Source organism: Vidua chalybeata, chromosome 9 (genome assembly GCF_026979565.1).
Source record: "Vidua chalybeata isolate OUT-0048 chromosome 9, bVidCha1 merged haplotype, whole genome shotgun sequence".
Classification (NCBI taxonomy): Eukaryota; Metazoa; Chordata; class Aves; order Passeriformes; family Viduidae; genus Vidua; species Vidua chalybeata.
The window spans coordinates 19,686,368-19,709,130 of NC_071538.1; the positions used below are offsets into that span (position 1 = coordinate 19,686,368).

The 22,763-nt window shown below is 39.4% G+C and overlaps 1 long non-coding RNA gene across 1 annotated transcript in view; it reads right to left on the bottom strand.

Annotated features, from left to right (window-relative positions):
• LOC128792463 (uncharacterized) overlaps window positions 1-22,763 on the bottom strand; it is a 361,852-nt gene that overhangs the window by 29,409 nt on the left and 309,680 nt on the right. Inside the window, exons 11-16 of the long non-coding RNA XR_008432418.1 lie at window positions 19,402-19,534; window positions 17,686-17,826; window positions 10,363-10,492; window positions 6,620-6,736; window positions 5,330-5,482; window positions 10-159 (exon numbers count right to left, since the gene is read on the bottom strand). This is a non-coding gene — a long non-coding RNA (uncharacterized LOC128792463). The remainder of the gene's footprint in view (window positions 1-9; window positions 160-5,329; window positions 5,483-6,619; window positions 6,737-10,362; window positions 10,493-17,685; window positions 17,827-19,401; window positions 19,535-22,763) is intronic.

The window sequence follows — 22,763 nt, forward strand, 5'->3', positions numbered from 1 at the left end:
TTTTCCTACCTGCAGCTCATCTAAATGATCTTCATTGTTCTTCACTGCCCACAGCACTTTTCCTCAAACTATTTAATCAGCTTGAATCTGAGAGGTGAAAGCAGACACTTTACCATGAGCTTTTTAGAACTTTTGCTGACACAGTAGCTCTGGACACACCTGAAATGTTAAGACAATTGTTAGGAAAATTGGGAGAATTAAAGAAATTGAACCAGCAATGGCAACATGAATATTCTCTACTAGTGATGGGAGAGAGCAACCAATTCACTACTAACATATGCCCTTGCAGATGGGTGTTTCTAAGAGCAAAAGTGCTAAGCCCTGGCGTTTGCAGGATGGTGTGGAGATTGTGGAGCAGGCTTCAGGAAGCTTACCAGTCCCAGCTGGGTGATAATCCACAATGGCCACAGTGCAGGTAGACATCTCATCTAATTTAAGGAGTACACTTAGACAAGTATTTGGGAGATTCATTAATGAAATTCGACCTGGGAAGCACAGCATCTTTCATCTATACAGAGGCAGCAAGTAAGATGGAAGGAGCATTTGGGGAGGAGTGATTCAGCCTGCTGAACCCACCTGTCATAGCTCTGACAGGGAAGAACTTTTCCTTCATGAAGTAAAGCTATCAAAAGTTAAGAGGATTTCTTCGCAGCTGGACAGGGTAAAAGAAGGGATATGTGAAATTTTCTTCCCAGGGTTGTTAAGAGTCTCTACTGGCAAAACTAATGGGCAATGTAGCAAATCATAGCCTTAGTATTTTTTTAAGAAACCAATGCCAGAAACCAATGCTAGTTTGGTTGAAGAACCTAAACTAGTCAGCTCTGGGATACAGATTGAAAAATACAAAAGCAGTTATGAATTCCATTAGCTTTTTTGAACCCAAAGGAATTTTACCACCAGAAAACAAATTCTGCTGCTAGTTACAGCAATCGAATTCCAGTAAAGCTGACAGAACAACTACAGAATTACTAGTACTAAAGCAAACAGAACTACTACTACTTCAGGTACAGGAAGAATCTGCCCCAAGCCCCTGGAATGCATGTTAGGCTGTGATGAACAGATATAACTACAGAAATAACTATCTCACTGTGTTGAGTAAGAACAAGGAAGAGAGAGAAATCTAATTTATTATGTTCAACCCCTTAAAAAGAAACCTGAACACACTGCTTATTTTTATAATTAAATGTGTTACCTGAAGAACAGTTGCATACACTTATTTACATAGGATTTGGTATACATCTGTGCTCTTCAATAGATTATTCCAAACCTTGAGTATTTCCTATAATTAATGTCAATATGCTTGGCTTATTTGTTATAAAAGAAAAGAGTTTCTAATTAGCCTTTTTGATGTGCAAAACTTCAGTATTTCTTTCTAGTGTTTTTCAGATTATGTTTCTTATTTTATACTACTAAGTGATAGTAAGACTTAAGACTGAATTCTAAAGATGGTTTAAATTGCATGTATGTGATAACAAGGCCTTGACCTGGCACTCACCATGGGGTGAGGTCCTCCTGCTATGAGCAATGTCAGAAGTCTCCATAATACCAACTGGCCTTGTGACAAGTCAAACATTCCAAATGCCTATTAAATTCAACCAACACTTTGCATATTTCCCTTTATTATAGTGACATACACAATTTACCTTTAAACCCAAGCAAACCCTACTTGCCTTCACTGAACCTCAGGAGAGTCTTTGGGAAGAACAAAACCTTCACAGCAGTGCCATTCAGAGGCTTATCACAACACACCAGGGACACAAGTAAATCTCAAGCAGTAGAAAAGAGTACAACTGTAGTGAGCTGCCTCAATGTAGCAATAAAGAAGGTTGAGGTGAGCATTTTTTTTACACCAGTCAACCCTGCAGATAGACCAGACAAATTAAGAAGTTTTTGCCAAGCCAAAGGATATGTTCTATCATCAGCAAATAACAGGAGGGTGGAAAGTTAAGTCTGCAGACTCTTATCACTTACCTCTCTTTTTCTTGGGAGGAACTTAGCACTGAATTTACATTTAAGTAAAACCATGGCACAAGATTGACTGGATGCCTATTGGAAGCAATTGGAATATTTTCTTTTTACTTTGAGTCTTGGATTAAACTAAATGAGAACAGAGTAAGGCCCGGTCTGTGGAGGCATACAGAAGAAAGAATGGTGCTTCTCTATTAAATTGGACATCCAAAGCACTTTATTGAATGCTGAAACGATGTGAAATTCCATTACAAGCTCATGTTTTCTTTCCTGTGCAGCTTTCATTTAACACAAGGAGGCTTATTTTGCATATCATGGGGCCCTTGATCCTGAGCATTAAATATAATAGCTTCCCTAGAAGCTTTATAGCTTTGGCAAGACAGTAGAGATTGGCCTTGTTTGTTGATTTGTTAATTCAAACAAGAATAGCACATTTCTAAAACTTTGGCCAAATTAACATCTTTTTGACTGTTCCAATGAGCTAATATCGCAGTAGAAACCTGGAAGCAGTAGTCAAGTCTTTGATGATTTATTTAGTAGGAGTCATCTTGTAGCTAATTGTCTGCAATTTTTAACCTCATTCATGAGCACTGCTGATTCTTCTGCCAGCATCTGCAGTTTTCTCCTCAAGCTTTCTTACATCTCTGTACGTATCATTTCCAGATTGCAACTCAACTTCATCACACTATTTTTATGAACTTGCCAAACCACATCCAAGATCTTCAGACTCAAAGTAAAAGATAAAATCATCCTCAGAGGGCACCTCACCCTTCTGCACCCAGGCACATGAAAAAAGCAGAGCTTTAGGCTCTAACATTTTACATTAATGATGAGTCACAGCATAGGGTTCTTTGTTGGTTTTTTTTTTTTTTTTTTGGTGTTGGAATTTTCACCTTTCCATTGTTCTGGATTTCTCACCTTGAAACCATATCAAAAGAGAGTAAATCCTGGTGTGCCTTGTTTTCTGTTTGTACTGCATAAGGTACCATCTCTGTGGTGCTGGCCCCAGTGACGTGCATACCTGTCAGTCACTGCAGCTGTACCACAGGAAGAATGAGGGATGACCAGTGACCAGGCAGGGAGGTTTTGGCTGGGAGTGCAGCAGATTTTCACACCACATTCACAGTAAATCTTAGCAGAGATCAGAATTAACTCAAATGCTCAAGACATTTGATGGCTGTAACCTAGATCTTCCTGGGTAAGTTCAAAGAAGGATCTGACTCACTGTGTGGATCTGTTTCCACCATGGTTTAAGGATTGTCCTGATGTCTGGTAAGTCATAAAAATATAACCATTCTAGTCACATTTCTGGTTAATCTCATGTGATTCTTCATGAGATAGAAAGTCCTTCCTGGCTGTTCTCTGCCTTCAATTATTGCAGTGCACGACTCAGCAATTGCCACGTGTTTTGGGATGGTTTTATGCTATGAGTGAATGAAGGGCTCTTTATGCCTGGTTTCTGTCTCCTATTTGTATGTTTATGAAGAAGTCTGGGTCCCTTGGGAGATGGAAGATACTCTATTTGGGCAATATTATTACCATCACCTACTATGATCCATGCCTGTGGGAAGATATTTTTAAAAATAATAATTTCCATTTTGCTAATGTAGCTATTGTTTAAATGTAAAATATAATTAGAGTATCCACCCAGGGTGTATGTTGTTGTGTAATTTTATAATACTACATCTAGATGACTGTTGGCATTCTACCTATGTACTTAACCACACCCAGGAATGCTGGTATTGCACAATTACACACATCCTGTCGACTAATTACATAATAATTAGTATTTTTAGCATTCAAAGATGTACTCAAGTCAGTTGTGCAAGATTTTATGTCACTACAAATTAAAGACAAAGAATAACAAATATATCTAGTAAACAATGCTGTCCAGATAGCTTACTGAGCCTGGAGTTTCCAGCAAATGGCATGCAATACTTCATTTTAAAATGTATGACATCTTCTACATGTTTGGCAGAAACCCCCTCCCCCCTTACTTTGGGTTATACCTCTTTTAAAAAACTGTTGAAGTAATTTTGTATTCAAAATAATTAGAATTTCTGTAGTCTGCCTCCTTCTGAGTTATTATCACTTATCATGACCAAAGATAATTTTTGGCTGAAAAGGCACTGTAATGTGCCTAGAGAAAGAAGATTGTTCTTTACAATGGCAGCTCTGGAAGGAGTCTGGAAAATGCACTTTTAGTTAGCAATTAGTTACGAAATATCCCAAATGCTGTTGTTTTAAGAAAGCACTACTGATTAGCCCTTGCCACTTGGATCTGGAACAGATTTTCCATAAGCCTGAGTGGAGTGTCTTGATCTCGTCTCTTGGTTCTCATGATGTTGATGAGAGACTCGACGAAAAGTCTGGCTCACCATTTGGATTTGGGCGATTTAAGATCAGAGACCTTTTGTTGCAATCTTGTCTTACATGCGCTTAAAAAAATGTTTGTGTAATGTAACTTCTAAACTTGTTGTTAATCTTAATTCAGTCAAAATTTACAGAAGGTGGCACAGAGGCCAAGCCCTGGGTCTTGCCTAGGGCATAGTTTGATTAGCTGCAATGCACCAAGTGGATTGAATATGTTTCGGAGTGTTTCTGGCCTGCCATTGCTAGTTTCTCTGGAACCCTCAGTTGTGCACATAGACCTTTATGGTGAGAAAGATGGAAAATATGGACTATGTTCCCACCTCCAACTGTGTTTGTGGGGTAAAAGAGCTAAAGATATTTTGCACATAGCTTCATTTTTTCTCTCTTAATGAGTTTGATTTCTAACTTGTCAGTTACTGAGGCAGCAAATTATTTTCAAGACCTTGAAAACAAACCACTCCCTAGGAGTTTCTGTTTGGACTGTTTCTCTTTTCATAGGGCAAAAGGTTATAGTGCAAGAGCAGCTTCTTTCAGCTACTCTGAAGAGTAAATTTTTGCTGCCCTAGCAAGTTAAAAATTGGTATTTTAGTCTGAACATTTGCCCTTGCCAGGCAGTTACTTTTTAGTGAAGTAAGACTTCTATGAAAGCAAAGTGGGGCTGTTTGGAAGGAGAGTGATGTGAGACTCCTGAAATAAATGACACTGGGGACACGTGCAAGTTGCTTCATAACTGCCCCTTAAGCCTTAGCAACCTTCTACCCCAAATATCAGCAATAAAGTCAGGACAGTACTGCACTTTGCTGCTGGCAGACACTTAAAAAGAGGCCAGATTTCTGAATTTGTAATTGGGACTCCTGTTACTGCTATTTTCTTTTTATCTTCTTATCTTCTTTTTTATCTTCTTTTATGTTCACTGCTCTCTTGCCTGGGGTGCTTCACCCATGACTGGTAGACAAGAAATATAGAGGGACAGGGTTACCATCCTCACCTGTTTACCTTGGTCACCACTGGCAAGCAAACAGCAACCTGATTTCCCACTGAGAACCAGCGTTTCCTCTGAGAGCAGTTGCTTGAAAAACTGTTCTTCAAACATAAGGCCACAGTTGACATGATTGGTCAAATCCCTCTTTTCCCTTCTTTCCTAAAGAAAAACAAAGCCACAATGAATCTACACACCTTGCTATGTCCCTCTAACAGAAATGCTGTGGCTTATCTGCATATATGATGAGCAGTATTTCATTACTGAAAGTAGTCCATAACAAAAAATTGCACCTGGCCAGCAACATAAGACCAACTTGCTTTCTGATGTGATTTTAAATGGCTGAGATATTAAACACTGAAAAACGGGGTTTATAATGGAAGTACTGACAGACTATTAACTATAGCAGTGCTGCTCTAATAAATGAAATAGCCTGTCGTAATCTCTAATTCATAAATATGCAAATACAAGGCAGAGGATTTGCTCCAAAGGATGTCTCTATAATTTTAACTGACCTTTACTGATACTAAATGAGCCTGTTGCTTCTGGTTTTGTGCACTGAATAGAAAGTACAGGGAATCCTGTCTCTTTACGTCCAAGGCCCACTTCAGCTCCCATAAGTGCCAAAGGCAACACCTTTGCCACCTTCAACAGGAAAAATCTGGCCCCAGAACATCTAGAATGTGAGACACCTGGCATTAAACTGAACTCCTGACTGTACTTGATTTTAATTCTGTTCCTATCTGTGTTAATTATTATTATATTAATTCTTCTGTTTGGGAGAAATTAAGCACACATTTACCCCATGTGTCAAAGAGCTTGACCTGCCAAAAGGCACTTACTTGCTCAGTGATAAACAGACCATCAACACAATGATATAAATGTTGAATTTTAGCCAGTTTCCTGTTCTGCACCAAATGGAAGTAAATCCACTGACTTAATATTTAATAACCTAAATGTAATTTCTTTTTTCTGCCTCACATTGCACAGTAAAGAATTGGATGGCTAGCAGTTTTGCAAATTCCCAACCCCTAATTATTTTAAGCTATTCATCCTGGTATCTGTCCATTGATGCTCAGCCAAATTGCCAGCAGGGGAGAGATCTGTCCAATCCAGGAGCTAAATGAGTCACTGAGAGTCAATCTGTTTTTTTCCCTTGCTGCTGGGATTTCCTTGGGTCCTGGCCTCTCTCTGCTCCAATCACACAGACACAGCTCCAGGCGTGGGTCCTCTTTGGCTTCAGCTGCCTCCTGTCTCCTGTGTCTGCTCTGCTCATCACAGCTGTTGATGGGTTCTCACTGGCTGGCCACAGAAGACCAATCCTTCCACCACACTGCTCTTACAGCTCTTGCTCTGAAGGAAAATGAAGACATCTTGGCCTTGTTGAATTTGCTGATGAAGTAATACATCAGGTATCTAGACGGAAAGCAAACCACATGAATAAAATGTGTCATCTGGGTTAGATACTAATTTATTTGCCTTAAGTTCTGGGAACCATATCTGCAGTTTTTGTCCAGAGAATTCGGTTAAGTTCCATAAAAACTGAATACTAATATGATTTCTGTAGCATGGAACACAAATAGGAAACAGAGAAAAAATAGACTCATCAGAAATATTAGCTGCTCACTATCAAAATATCTGACAATGCCACAAGTACAATTTATAAACAGGAACATTTAGAGCCTAACTTTCACTAAAAAGCAAATTCCCTGCTTTGTCCCTTTTAGGGACAGGATTCAATTATACAAAAATATGCAGCGGACTTAAGGACTGCATGTAAGATTAAGATAACTGGTATTTCATGGTAAATGATTAAATTAGCTGACACAGTTTTATCCTGAACTTTGCCATTAAAACTGACATTTTTGTGCCACGCACATTGTAGGCTGCTGGTAATCTAAACTGCCTTTCTTCTTTCAAAGACTTTAAATAGATGAAGAACTCTTGTTCTTTACTCTATTTGCAAATGTCTGGAAAATATATCTACAATATAAGAAGATGAACTAAGCACAGGACTTTTTTTTCCCCTCATCTAACAAATACCTTGAGAAATCAGCAAGGAGGTTCCAAATGTCCAGATTAAGCTCTGCAACATGCACTTTAATCAAGTAATTTATGTGACTCTACAGAGATGAGAACATGCTGTCCTCCTCATGGTGAGTGAAAATAGAGAAATGACAGAAGTCTCTTACTAAGAATTTAATTATTCCTAGTATACAATTTTAAACCACTCTATGTTTATTCCTTTTCTTTTCAGGCTGTTTTTTTTATGATGGCAGGAATTATGGGAGTAATTTTGATATAAACCAGATGTAGAAGTGTATGAATGAAATGTAGTCAGAGCTGGTTGTAGTCATTGCCCTTCAGTTGAGTTAGCTGGGAAGGAGCAACTCAACTCCTTGGTGAAGATACTCAGTCTTCAAGCAAAGTGCAGGCACGTGTCACTGCACACAGCAAAGACAAGGCCAGTCTGATCAGAGACATGAACTATGATAGAAGCACAGTTCCTGAATATTACACTGAGAGACCACCAGACTGGGTGGGAAGAAAAGCCACAGAGTCACTGCAGAAATGAAGAGAGGTGGCAGGACATGCAGGCAGTGCATCCCTATTAGAGGCCAAGGGTGAACGTAAGGAGTGGGCTCTGGCTGAAAGAGGTCTCATGGGCAAGAGGATGAACTTATTTTATTTTTATAGCTGTTTGACTTGTCCAGTGATCAGAAAAACAGATCTTTGTCCTTTTTTTGTAGATACATAGTTACACTTTCTCTTCATAATTAATACAACCTAGAATAGCTCAAATTTTTAGCCAGCCATGAAGTTCAAAAGAAGTAGCTCTAACAATACAAAAGCACAGGGACTAAGATAGTAGTCCAGAACAGCGGTTCAGAATGTCCAGTCTTTCAGAAACAGGACCCTTACACACTTGTGAATAAGATGCAAGAGGAATGACAATTATTATTACAGACTACCTAAATGGGACACTTAATTCCCCACCCACAGGCTCCAAAAGTTGAAGTTTTATGATGAAATCATGCATACATAATATTATACTTCTTTCTGTGCACTGGCACAAAGATAGAAGTCTCCAAACATTGATGGTAGAATTTGAAGAGATAAAGACCTGTCTCTTTACATGAACTCTGTAATAGTAACCAAGGTCTCTGCTGGAAAAGGTATAGAAGCTCAAGAGACACCAAAAAATGGTGATTTTTATTCCAGAAGAGAATTTGACTCTTTATTCTTAGTGTAGACTTATCAGAGGTGTGTGTGTAACAGGAAAGCTATGTAATTTTGTTGTGGCAAAAATTTTGGAGACCTTGTTATCCATGAACAGTTGAGCAAGACTTTGGACTCTTTATATCTTGGATCAGTTCTAATAAAGAAGAAGCACAGCTTTTTACACAGCACCTTCCCCAGCAGTTAAAAACTGCAGTTTATACAACACCCATACAATCACACCATTATCATCAAAGCATGACTTTCATCCCTGAAAATCATGATGGTCATGAAGTCAAACAAAGGCCCACAAAGACAGTTTCATTGTTTGAGAACTCATGCAAATGTTGAACATGAATGAAATTCAATTTGATTATCAAAAAATTGAACCTGTATGATGATCTCACAAACTATGTTATTCAATTAAAACTTCTCATCTCTCCTACTTATTTTTTTTTTTTGTCTTTTGAAAGATACAGCTACCTTTACTTTCTCTTTTTATGTTTCAAACTTTGAAAACCTTTCACAGCAGAGGTTACATGAATCATCTAGCTTTCTTATTCCAAAATGTTTCACTGATCATTCATTATTAACTGAGTAAAATGAAGGTAGCTATGATAAATTTTGGTCAATCTCAAAGTATTAGAAAGGATATGAAAACATCTTGTTCATAGTGCTAACTTGTAGAAGACATATGACAGTACAGACCCAGTTTTTTCACTGTCACATACAATGAGGCTCTTAACAACCCAATCACTTGTTATCACTTTTTTTCCCCAATTCCTAGGCACTAACAGTTTCAGTCTGCTCTGCCACTTAGCAGAAACACATTCAAACAACATAACCATGAAACGACTGGATGTGGGTAACAGGAAGCCTATCAATATCAGAGATTAGGATCATAAAAATTGTCTAGTTCTTTTTGTAATTAATGTATGTTCTCTAAACAGTTCTACATACATCTATGCCTTGATGTGAATGCTCTGGAGAGAAAATAAGAAGTTTTGTGGCTGCTCTTAGATCTGGGAGATCTTTCAAAACATTACAGTAACCGGTGCTCTTTTATTAAATATACTGCAATATAACTGTATACAAAACTTGAAATTCTCCTTTTCGAGTGGCTGAACACAGAAATGAAACACAACCTAGAGAGGAGCCATGTTAACCCAGAAAAAAAAGAGGGAACTGGCTCATTTTAGTGAATCAAGATCATGGATACAACTTGTTGCTTGTCATTTGGCTATCTAGACAGATGGACTAGACTGAAGTCAGTGGGGCTGCTTGTGATGTACTCCACAACTGAACATATTTGAAAAAAGCTGTTATACTATTTTACTGATTTATATCTTAAAATGCTTTCAGTTTCTCTACAGCCACAACTCATCTTGGGTTCTCTACAACCAGAGAGGGTCAGGCCTATATGTAAGAGAAGCAGACAGAGACAGAAGTTGTGCAAAGCTGACCATGGACTTAATAAGAGCTTGATTCTGTACCAATGAAATCAACAGGAGTTTGGCTCTTGTTTGCAATGGAAGGTGGATCAACATTTTATGCCAGCTGTTCCCTGCTGGGTAGGGATAATCCCTTTGAAACAGAATATTTAACTTGTTCTCACTCTGTTGTTGTAAGAAGGCTTCACATGAAAATGCTTTCATGAGAATTAAAAGGTGTGTCCCATTTTTTTTTCCAAATACCACCCCCCACCCTGTAGTATATAGTTGCTGATAAAAAAAAAAAATAACCCAAACTCCTCCACTTGCTATTAAACCACACAAGTTTACAAAAAATGCCACAAAAATGAGTTACAGATGGAAGTGAGTCACCTGTCTGTTCTGCTGGCCATGGTAGCACTTGCACTTCCCTCAGCCAGGAGATGCAGCAAGGAAACATGTTAATTCAAACAGCTGCAATTGAAGTGGGATCCCATGGGCAGAAGTAAAATAACTGAGGTCCCTGCAGGCAAATAGAAGATGATTAAAAAATCCAAATTTCCAACAGTCATGAAGGGAGTAATGAATAACAGTGTGGGAAAAGTATCAGAGAGATGGGAGCTAAGGAAGGACAGTATTAACAATAAAATCTTGTACATGTGTCCTCCAGTCTGGATCTGAGTACAGCATTTAGTCTCAGTTGCTGTTTCTATGTTTTGTTTTTGTGTTTTACAGTGACAACGAGGTTGTAAAACATGGCTGATGCCCAGGTTGCTCTACAGATCAGCAGCAACAGTGGCTCCTTCTAGTCCCTGCATGTGTTGGTCAAGTTCAAAAGGAATGTGAAAGTTGGGCCCATTTACACCAGCTCTCAGTTTGGTTCACTCCCTCTCACTCCCCTGGCTGAGGTCCATTTGGCCGATGAACCTGGAGCATAAAGTCTGCTAGGTATTATAAAGCAATTATTTAATTTTAAAAGTCTCTTTCATTGCATCCTAATAGGATTTCTATAAAATACAGAGTTCTCCACAATATCCAGGGAACTTTTGTTTACACCATGGACTATGACACTTTTTGAAGAGATCTGGAAGATTTACAGAGAGGAAACTTCCAGAGACAGAGCTGTTTGGCCTGGCAACCAGGGACTGAGGCTACTGTAGAGTTACATCCTCCAGAAGCAGGAAACGTATGGAATCATTTGAGCTTAAGAGACTGTGACATTTTTATAGAATGAAAGGAGTAACTGAGAGATACAGTGACAGAGCTGGGAGCTGCAGCTGGCTGGCTGTTCCATGGAGCATTCCCCTCATAGATTTTTATGACTCTGCTAGCCCTAATATTAAACACTTGACCTTTTTGTCAAATACTATTTTATATTATTAGGTTGGATGATTAGTTACTAAATATACCATCTATAGTAAATAGGAAATTGTGTAGTCTGATGCTTTTAGTCGTAGACCTTTCAGGTATTGGTCCTTTGGCATTTAACATTAGAACATTGAGTGCTCTTATATTAACTTAAGTCCCTTGGTAAGCAAGAAGTGCACAGCACTTTCATATAGGGCAAAGGGGTTTCTGAGGCAGAATTACCAGAGTGGAGAATGCTGTAAACATTGTAAAGTCAGGGATAACTAGGACCCAGCTGATGCTGAACAATACACCTTAATCTACAGCCTAGGAATAAGTGCATTTACTTTTTAAAATTCTGTAAACCAGAAGTTTGCAAATGACTCTTCCCTGTGCCTTTCTCCCTGGAGAACTATTCTACTCATCCTCTCCCTTCTCACATAAAAAATAGTACTAATGTTAGAAACAAAATTAATAATTGGCTTTTTTACCTCTCCCTCCCAGCACTTCATACCCTATTTTGGGAAACCTGCTGCAAGCCACTCCCTCCCATAAATCCCACCTCAAATATTTGGATTTAAAGGTATGTGGTTACATACAGCATGACCCTGAATTTGTGAATATTTGTAATAGTTTTGGAAGACAAAAAAGATCAAAAGTCTTCCTGGAAGTAAAAATGGTTTTAATAGGATTGGATCAAAATGCTAGTAGAGAAACATCTATCACCCTTAGAGAACAAGCTGCATGAAGAAGAAAAAAGAGACTTACTGGTAAACACTATGGAGCTTATTTAGAAGAGCACCCCATGGAGTCAATGTAACATATTTATAGTGTACAACTTCAGCCTGGACATAGATTTATGATTTGGGTAAGTGATTCCTCATTACCAGCAAATGACAGAACTGCTTTATTTTTCAGCAGACTGAGTCTGGTTCTGATCTCAGTCCTGAAATGTAAGACTGGTACAGCTCCAGTCATTTCTGAAGAATCATTGCTGCCTGATACTAAGGTTTCAGTTGGTCTACTGGATTCAATATTCCAGCTGCTCTAAATCCTAGAAAATATTTCCTCTCTGTTAATACAGGATGGTACTTGTTAGCCAAGCAAAACCCAAGGACTCACCCATTTATGTGAGCAGAGGATGAGCAGACTAAACTGCAGGATTTGGCCTCAAATTTGCAGAGCTGTAATTATATTTTCTTTGTTTACACACAAGTGTGATGGAGGCAGCCTATGCACAAACCAGATAACGTGACCTTTCTGCAGTTTAACTTCTTGCTATTAAAACAGGCATGTTTGAGAACTACAAGAATTAGAAAAAATTAGGAATAAACAGCCCTTCTAAAATCACACAGTGTCTGAAAGGTTAATGAACAGTGAATCCTAGTCAGGAGCACCACCATGTTCCTTTAACTGCTGTCCACTTTGGTCTTTAATAATAACAGCAAAATATTACTGAAGCTGAAGATACTCCACTGCAGTAAAGCATGGTTATTTAGCAAACAAACACATTCAAAATAAACTGCTGGAAGCCTGCTGTGCTCCAGCATCTGCCAAACTGAGTTTCTCCTGTCTTCTCTCTTTCCAGATGCCCTCTGTGTTGCTTACTTCACCTCTTGGCACACACCAGTGCAGTGACACGTGACAATGTGAGGCTTAGGGAAGTTCCTAGTCATTGCTTCCAGAATGGAAATGAGCCAGGACTCCTCCACAGTCCTGAACACCACCAACCTGCAATGGTGGGGCTTCAGCAGCTTAGAATTTTCTCCCCAGGCATCATACAGATATTTGCTGATCCCAGAAAGCCACAGAACAAGAAAGCTTGGTTGCAGGCCCAGCAATCCCACCTGTTAGATGTTTCATTACAGAAGTGTGCATGCAAAGCCTTAAATATTCAGTCCTTGATTACAAGATATATCTCTGCAGCACAGGACAATAGTGAGGGAGCTCTTCTGGCCTAATCACAAGAATCAGCACATACCTGTTTATCTCAGTGCTTTGATCCCAGTTGCTACACAAAACTCGTTGAACCCACCTGCCTTTATACTTTGAAGAAGTTTACATCTGCCCTAGCTGGAGGTCTAAACTTCTGAAATCTATAGGCAAAGTGATGACTAATTCAAATGCCCTTTTATAGATGGGTCTTGTTGTAAGTATAGTCAGTCTTTGGCCATATTCAGCTCCCACATTGCTAGGTGCAGAAATGGGCATGGAGCAGGAAAAGCAGCAACAAAGAAAAGATGCAGCAGAAGAGTTTTGCTGCATATAAGATATTAAATAGGTTTTTTTTTTTTTTTGCTGCCACTCCAACCCTTTTGTCTATGTTACTGACAAAAAGGAGATAAAAAAAGGGTTTGTTAGAACACAGCAGGTTCATTTCCACCATTTAAGAATTTGGCTCGAGAAGTAAAATCACTGTTTACACCACAGCTGGCCTTGGTTCATTGGTTTTGTTGCATTACCTAATCTCTTTACTAAAGAGAAGGCATTATAATTCTATATAATTGCAGTATTGCCTTGACTCTCAAAGTCCATGGAGCTCTTCCAGGACTACATGAGTGCAGAGCAGAGCAAGAATATAAAAACCCATTATGATGTTGGTGCTTAAAACAGAGAGCTATATTTGTGGAAGGCTTCTGTAATTCTCTGGACTGTTAAAAAAAATAGAGTGGTATATGCATAAACCAGTTTCAAATGCATGATAACATTTGCCATCCTATCCACTTATACCCTAAATCAGCAATTTCCTAGTCTGTGTGGTTTATCAGAGGACTTCAGTAGCAGCATTTTACTGCATAAATTCCATCAGCTGTATCCATGAAAAGCCACTTCTAAAATGGTGTTGCAATGATGAGTTTTTCCCAAACAGGTTCAAGTGAAATAACAGAATTTGAACACAAAAGTCCATAGCAGGAATAGGTAGCAAAGCTGCAAAGAGTATGGCAAGAGACCTGGCACCAAGATGCAGCAGGCCAGACCACAACAACTCCCTTAGCTCAAATCCATCCAAATTACTTAGCTGTCAATCACAAAGTAGGACAGAAAATTCTTGTCAGCAGCTAGTGGACATTAGCCAGTTATGTGTAGCAAATTATGTGATTCATTCTCAGAATTGAAATTAGGAAACAACTAGATTTCACTGAATCTGTTTGCTGTCCCATGTACGCCAAAGCACGCCATGCCTACTCTCCCTCTCCTTCAGTCTGAAGGATTGTGTTTCTCAGTGAACCTAACAACATCTGCTGGCTTCTTTGACGCAAAATCTCTCTCTTGAGAGTGAGGAAACTATACCACATAATGAGAAATCAAAATTCAGATTCCACCTCTAGAAGACCATTTCCCAGTTACACCATTTTGTTCTCATCCTGCATGGTTTTCAAGCACAATTTACCAATTGTGATATATCTTATAACCTCCCACAGTCAATCAGACTTGTGGATGTTTGCCCTGTTCTGTATTACCCAAGGACATTAAATGTTTTAGTTGGTATGGAACAAACACACACAGATAACTGATACAAATTGCTATGACCCTTGGCCAAAACATACGTTTTAGCTGTGGGTTTGTTTTGCTGTGGCTCACCACTTTTTCCATTAGCAGAAAGGATAACACAGGCTACATTTGCTGAGAAGCAGTTTTCTTATAAATCAGGCCAAAACACAGCTCGGCTTCTTCATCTAGGATCTTCAGGTCTGCAGTGCAATCAGACATGTCCCAGGTACCATCTGCCTGTCTGTGCAAATGTCAGCACAGTTACGCCACTGCAGCCAGGACGTCTTGAAAAAACAGTCATTCATGCTGAGAAAGTCTCATATCCTCAGTCACAAAGTTCTAATGATAATTATAATGGTTCCATAGCTCCAAAAATGAGAACATGCATATATAAGGACAAAAATTTGACACATGGGTAGTGTAAGGTGTTATAAATACAGTTGCTAGTATTAAGACAATGTGTTATATTCTAAAAAGCAAAGCATAGCAAATATGTCCTTTCAAAACACAAAAGCAAAAGCTTTGCCTTTACCCACTGGTGTTTCTAAGCTATTTATGCTCAGTCCAGCTCCTGTCAGCTTATCACAAGCTGCATGTTTTCATTGCAATCTACTGCACAGCATCACTCCAGCTCAGCTGGCATCTCTTAGAAGAAAACAAGATGGATGTCACTCCTTTGCTTCACATCTACCCTACATCAATTCCTGTACGTAGAACTCCCTTTCTCTCTGTAACAGTGGGATGGTGGTGGGCCAGCTTCAACACCTCACTCATCTATCTCCTTCTCTGCTCAGGCACCTGTCAGCCTCCATGATTTTGGTGCAAAATGTACCATTTTTCAGGCCTGAACATTTCACTGGAATGGTTTATGTCTTATTCACCAAATATCGCAGCAGGGAAGGGAGAAAAGTCAGATGGCCTTACTAATATGGCTTTATTTTGAAAAGACTTCCAGTGGAGCATCTGGGACCTCTAGGACACCCTTCCTGTGGTTATGTTGAAATGGCTGAGGGAGCTGAGCTAACTAGATTCCAGAGTATTTATTTTATTTCTATTATCATAGCTGAGGCGTGTGACAGGCATATATATAGTCATTTCAGTGCAGCTTTGTCATCACTGATGACAGAGAATGTGACACATGAATAATACACAGATATGTTTTTTAAATAAGAAGCAAAGACCTTTCAAGACTGGATACCATTGCTATTAGCAAATCTGCATACCAACCAAAGATGGATATCAATAATACACTCCAAACAAAATGGCTGGGCATTTAAGTTAATCTTGTTTGGCACAGTGCAGGTTGGAACTCCAGATGGATGGAAGCCCAGGGGAAAAGACACATCTGCCTACAGAGTAACTGCTAATACTGATGTGAGATTTTATACCTTCTTCCCCCATTTTATCAGTGGGATCTAACTTCCCTTTTTCACACAAGGGCCATCACTTCACCTGTTACTTTTACTGGTTGATTAAACCAACTAAGAAATTATCTGTCCATCTTGTGACCTATTAAGGCAGATCTCATTGAGAGACCTCTGTAGACAAGCAGCTGTGCTGAATATTCTAATTTTATAGCTCTTGAGATTCAAATTCCTAAACTTCAAAAATGTTTATTCTTCCACTTAATAGTCAGATTGTAGGTTTAGATTGGTGACATTAGCAATTTTACGGCAAAGGTAGGAAGTTTCTGTCATGGTATGGTTACATGACTTCATCAGACCCACATGCATACACATACATACTGTAATAAATTATTTTAACTTAATATTGCTAATTCTTCCTGTGCTTTGCCACTGCATCTGAGTCAGACCAAAGTCCAGACATTATGTCTGCTTCCTGTTGCTGTTTCACATTGCTTTTGTGGCAAAATGGCTGACAGGAGAGAAGAAAGTCTTTGAAGTGTTCTGACAATTTCTGTCAAGAAGATCCCAAAAGCATGGATAAATGTTTTTTTCTCTCCCAGAACTCGCAGCTTAAAGTACCAAAGGGTTCACTGCTGTTACTTTTCTTATTCAAAACCCATATGAAACCACTTGAGGATATTGTGAAATGGCATAGGCTACAATGTCATCAATATCCTGATGACACCAAGCTCTACGTCTCCTTTTCATTGAAGCCATATGTTACAGCTTCCTTGTGTCTGGCAGAGATAAGATATGGATGAAAGCCAGTTGGCTGAAGCTTTCTCTAGATAAGATGAAGGTAGTGTATGGGTTTGGCAAGGGAAAAGTGTTTTGTGTTGACAAAAATCTGCTTCCAAAGTTGAGGGAGATTCCCATTGTCAAAATGCACAAGGGATTCACTGCTTCCTACCTCATCCTGAATTCCCAGTGGCAAAAGTGACCTGAATCTATGTGTTTCTTGCTAGATTTTACTCACTAGGTGCTCACTGGCTTTCAGTTGACCACTCTGTGTTGGCCAGGCACACAAGGTCAGTAAAGGTTCTGTTACACCTTTGTCATTACTTTCAGATACTGTCTAGCCTATTCATAAAGTTGTCCAGTGACAAAGACCTGTGGCTTCCTGATCTACTGCTGTAAGCCACCAGATTCCTACTGGAATATCAAGTATTTACTAATGATTAACTGACATCTTTCTTACCATAACTGAAGCCTGCTGGTACTTACTTTCCTCAGAAATATATGAAAGGATTTCCTTGATATCTTTTTCTTTGGAGCAGTGTTTATTGTGTAGTTGAAAAGCCACATTATCTTTTTTAAGACCCTTGTTTAGGTTAGACAATCCCAGGTCATTCAATAATACTCTAGCACTGTCACTCATCTGGCTGGCACGGGACATTTCCCTGTCAGTTCTGCAAAGCAGCCTTTCCACGAGCCCAGCTAGAAGCCACAGACTGGATAGACAGACACGTACCTACCATCCACCACAGGATCAACCTTGGTCATATTTAGGGATGAGGGACACGGGTTCATCCCTTCCAGAACACGCTTCATCCTTGGCATATCTCTCTTGTCTTTTATTTCCACAGTGCTCCACTGCCACTATGGGACTACTCTGGAAGCACAGAAGGAGCCTTCTCAGAAGCTTTGACTACTACAGAATGAGGCTACTCACTCTATTGCAAAGCAGAGAAAAACAAATTAAAAAGGACAAATAACATGTGTTCTCCATACTGTGCATGACCTGCCAAATGCATGCTGGCCTGATTACCTTGATGCCTGGCTTTCTTCAAGACAAGTGAATTAGGGACAAACTCTCTGGTTTGGGCAAAGTAGCTCTGTAGGCAGAGTACTGCACCTCTTGGCAAGGCTCACCACCATGTCCAATAAAAACAGGTGACTAGGAGAGTCCGAATTTTTTAGCAAATAAGTAAAAGGAAGACTATATTAAATTAAGTTTATAGAAGAACAAGGAGGATGACCAAACAAGAGCCATGCTGGTTATTTCTTAATTACTTTATCTGCTAAAGAAATAGGTAATATTTATGTAAATTACATAGACTCCATGTAGCACAAAGAAGTTACTGTTCTTCCTCCCACTCCCTTAATTTAATTTATGATTCTGCAATTTATTAAATCCTTCTCTCACATGTGGAAATACAAAAAAAAAAAAAATCTTCAAGACACCCCCAGAGGAGCATAAGAGGCAGCCAGCTCATGTAAACAGCATGTCAGGGTTTTATGCAGGAACTAGGAGTACTAAAAAGGAGAATCACATACTTTAGAAAAATTCTTGATAGTGTTGGTGTTCAGGTTAGGCTGTCCAGGGAGAGAACTAATGTGTTCTCAAATCATTACTGTAGATTTTTGGTGACTGTAGTACCATTTATGAAGCAGTTACCCAGATCTGTCATGTGAACAGCCAAGATTTCATGTCTTTCTGACTAGATTTTAAGGAGAATATTGTGGAGCCCTCATGTTTCATGCCCTGGAATTAAATACTGTGTGGTGACCATTTTAGTACTAAACATATTAATTAATTTAGTATAAAAAACAGCTCTGAAGAACTGCAAGCTTTGTTATCTGCACATCAGTGTCTTTTTTAGGGTTTTAAGAAAAAAAGCATGTAAACACAAAGACTCTGAGATTTCCACAGAAACCTCTGGTTAAAAAGAAATGACAACAGACTCAAATTCAAGGGGAAAGGACAGTATGGGTAAGTGTAAAGAACAGCTGGGGTGTATCTGGGGTGTTACAGTTATTTTTCTGTGCTTCCTCTAGGATGAACCAAAGACCTTGTTTTGCTGTATGCTGAGTGCCCTAAAGTCCCATTACACATCTCAGGAAAGAACCTTAATAGTTTTATTGGGACCCATATCTGCACATAGAACGTGGCCTTTGAAGATGAAAGGATTTTTTTTCCTGCTTCCATTTGTTGCCTCTTGGTTGACATGTTCCTATATGGACCCACAATCCCCAGATATCTGTTCCCTAATCAGGGACATCAAATAACATCCTCAGAGGGAAAACTCTGGAACACCTATGAAAGTCAGAAGTGTGAGGAATATATCTCAGATGATGCAGATGCAGTCACTGCTGTATGATCAGATAAGCAACATTGCAAGTTCATTTTTGTATGCTAAATAAAATGAAAAAGTCAATATTTACACATAACCTTCAAGGCACTTACATTTGCAGCTCTTTAGTATTCAGTGCAGACCACATTTTCTTTAGTCCGTTACCAACAGCTTGGAAATTTAGTTAGAGGATGCAATCCAAATGTTCCTCCAAATGTTGTTTCCAAATGGTCATCTTGAAAAATGCTGTTTAAAAGGATGAAACCTTTATGTGAAGATATAAGAGCCCATGCACAGAGCAATATAAACAGCAAGGAAATCATCTGAAGATTAAAACCACTAATGATAAAGATATTACTGTTAGGCATAGTTTAATTTGTTGGTAACTAAATCACCAGAGGCTTTTTACAGCCTTCTTGGAACCTGACTATTGTGCAGTGCACATTCAACCTCTAAGTGTACAGTGACACAAACAAATAAAAGTGATCATAACAGTTGAAATGTAGTTAGAGACACAATTGAGAACATCTGTATTGTAAGCAGAAATAAATTAGAAATACTGAAGTGTTTTGTAGCTGTGAAAGTGAGGGATAAAAAAATAACCTACAGCACCTGGATTAAGCAGTTGTAAATAATGTATAAAGGAAAAATCTCATTACCCCCTGTGTAAACTCCCCCCCAATGAAATATATTTTATGAATGTTGCATCACAGTAATAAATGCAGCATTTGTTTTCCCCATAAACTTTCCATTTCATGACTATAAGATAGTTTGGATTTGGAAATAATGGCCAGTGAATGTACTGTTTGCAGGATTAGTTTCCCTCAACAAGCAGCTTTGAACTGACCTTCAGTTTTTTTGGGCTAAAGAGCAGGGACTTACACAGGCTTAGCAGAACTCGTCTTTGTGCCTACAAAGCTGTGTCTGTGTTCTCAGTTGCAACAGAACTATACTATACAAACAAATCCAAAAGGACCACCAGAGAGTATTTGGACTCTGAGCCTTGAGTGTTGTAATTGCCTGATATCATGAAAGATTTGATGAGATTGTATTAGGTAATGACTAGATACAAATGTGGAGAGTTTTCCCTATCTAAAAAAAGAGGTCTTCTAGGAGAGTACTGCATGCTGCAGGATACAGAGCTTCTACTTACAGTAACAGGATCAAGTGCCATAGGAAAAAACTGTAATGCTTTTGAGTTTCCAATTTTCCTTTACAAATATTCGCAGCTTTGTGTAAAAATGCCAGGAATGATTCCTTGCTTGTGTCAGCTCTGCACTATCAGCTTTGCTGAAGTACTCAACAGATTTATTCTAGATTTAGGCAGGGTATTACTGTCAAATTGAACCATTAGCTTTCTCTTGAAGATATCTTGATTCCCCACATATGAAAAGGGGTCAGCTTCCTGATGATCCAGGGCACCAATCACTGATCCCCTTGGGCGAGTCCCCGAATCATCTGTACCTCTGATACACAATCACCAAGCCACAGCCTGGTGAAACAGGTGAGAATGAGGACGAGATGCCACAAAGGAAGTGGCATCTAGAGTCAAACTGAAACCTAACAGTTTACAAATTAAAAGGATAAGAACTTCCCACTGGCTGAGAGAAATAAAATGTCACAAACACAAAAACATTGTAAAGTTAGGCTTGAGTCTGGAGTGCTTTCCCTTAATGATTGAGCTCAACAACAAGGAAAGGAAAGGGAAAGCAAAGTTCCTCTTGAACCAACTTAAAAATGCCACAGCAAAAGAAAAGAAATATAGGAACATCAATTTAAAAAAAAATAACAAAACAAACCCCCTCTACTAAGATGTAAAGGTCAGGAAAGATTTGGGTGTTTTAAAATGCTGTCTTGAAGAAATTTCATAAAGGTTAAGATGTCATGTAGTTTCAGAGTTATGGGCACTGGAGGGGGGTCCTTGAGTGCCAGCTATTCCTCGGGCCACTCACTGACTGTGAGCTGCAATGACAGTGGACAGCGGGAGGCTGGCGGATCAGAAGCTATCACTGTGCCACTGGGGAAAACCCATCTCTTGCTCCCCAAAGAACGAAGAGCTTTGTGAATATTTCAGCATCTGAGATTCAGGCAGTAGATAAAATAGAAAAATATGCCTTAAATATAAGGATCTAATTTAATTTGTCAAGAACAAACATATTCAGCATTCAGGCTCTTCAGCTCAGTTCACTGTGCCTGGGAGGAGCAGGAGGCACAGTAGGCATGTTAAGAGGAGCCCAAGGAGCTCCTGGTGGCAGCCTCCCCTGCACAGTTCAGTGGCTCCAAACAACATGTGGATTCCTTGTGGTTCAAAATCCCTGAGGGCATACAGGCAGGACAGAACAGGAGCTGTAATGCTTCTTTTTCCAGGTGTTACAGATGAGAGCAGGAAAACCAATATGACTGGGGAAAGAGTTTGGAGGGCAAGTTTTCCTTCACCTGCACTCAGCCATGCCCACTTGGCAGTTAGGCTAGCTCCCTCCTCCTGCAGGCTCCTGTGCCCTGGTCCCATTTAGCACTGACCTGGCCCTCCTGCCTTACCCGTATCGTTCTCCAGGTCCCCCTTTCTCCTCTGGTCTTTAGTTCTCTCATTAAGCATTGCTGTTTTGTATGGACTAAAACTACTGAAAAAAACCCAGATTTTGTGGTTTGATTTTTTTCCCCTCTCATCTTCGAGATTTTTAAATTTGAATCTGCATCAATGGAGACTTTGCTTCAAATATATTCCCTGCCTCACCTCCCCACGTCAGGCTCCCTCTGATAGGTGATTTTACCTTGCTTTCTGCTTTTGGCATGCTAGCTACCCTCGTGATTTTGCATATTCTTTGACAGCAACCTGGGGAGGAAAAAAGTCTGGGATTGCTACCCAAAGGTCCTACATGGGAACTGTGGATGTAGGGAAAGCAGAGCATCCACCACTATCTCTTGACAAATTAAACCTATTTCAAAATGAAGTGAATTTCGCTCACAGACAAAAGGTGAACTATGAAAAGGTGAACTATTTGCTCTTAATGACCAAACAATTGCAACACAGAAGCTGTAAAATAACAGAGAGAGAAGAAAATCTTAGGAAACCTATACCTGTTCTGGACAAATGTTACATGGAGGGTAAAATTCTGCAAATGTCAATTATTTCATGAACAGAAATAAAAGAATGTTGTCATCAAAATACCATCAAGACCCTTTTTCATCACATATGGATGGTACTGTTCCATCTGAAGGTGTAATGAATAAAATGATCTAAGTTATTTTAGAGCTTAACCTCTTTTGCCTGCTTCTCCTTTTGCTCCATTTGGTCCTTTTCCATATCCTTCTGTTGCACACTGCAAGCTCCCTGTGACAGCTACCATGAGGCCTGATTGCCAGCCCTCTGGCAGCTTTGTACTGCTCAAGAGAGCAGAAGGAAAACCAGTTCTATTTCCCTGAGAACTCCTTGTCTTGTGAGGCCTTGCTCAAAAATCTCTTGCCCTGCAAAGGA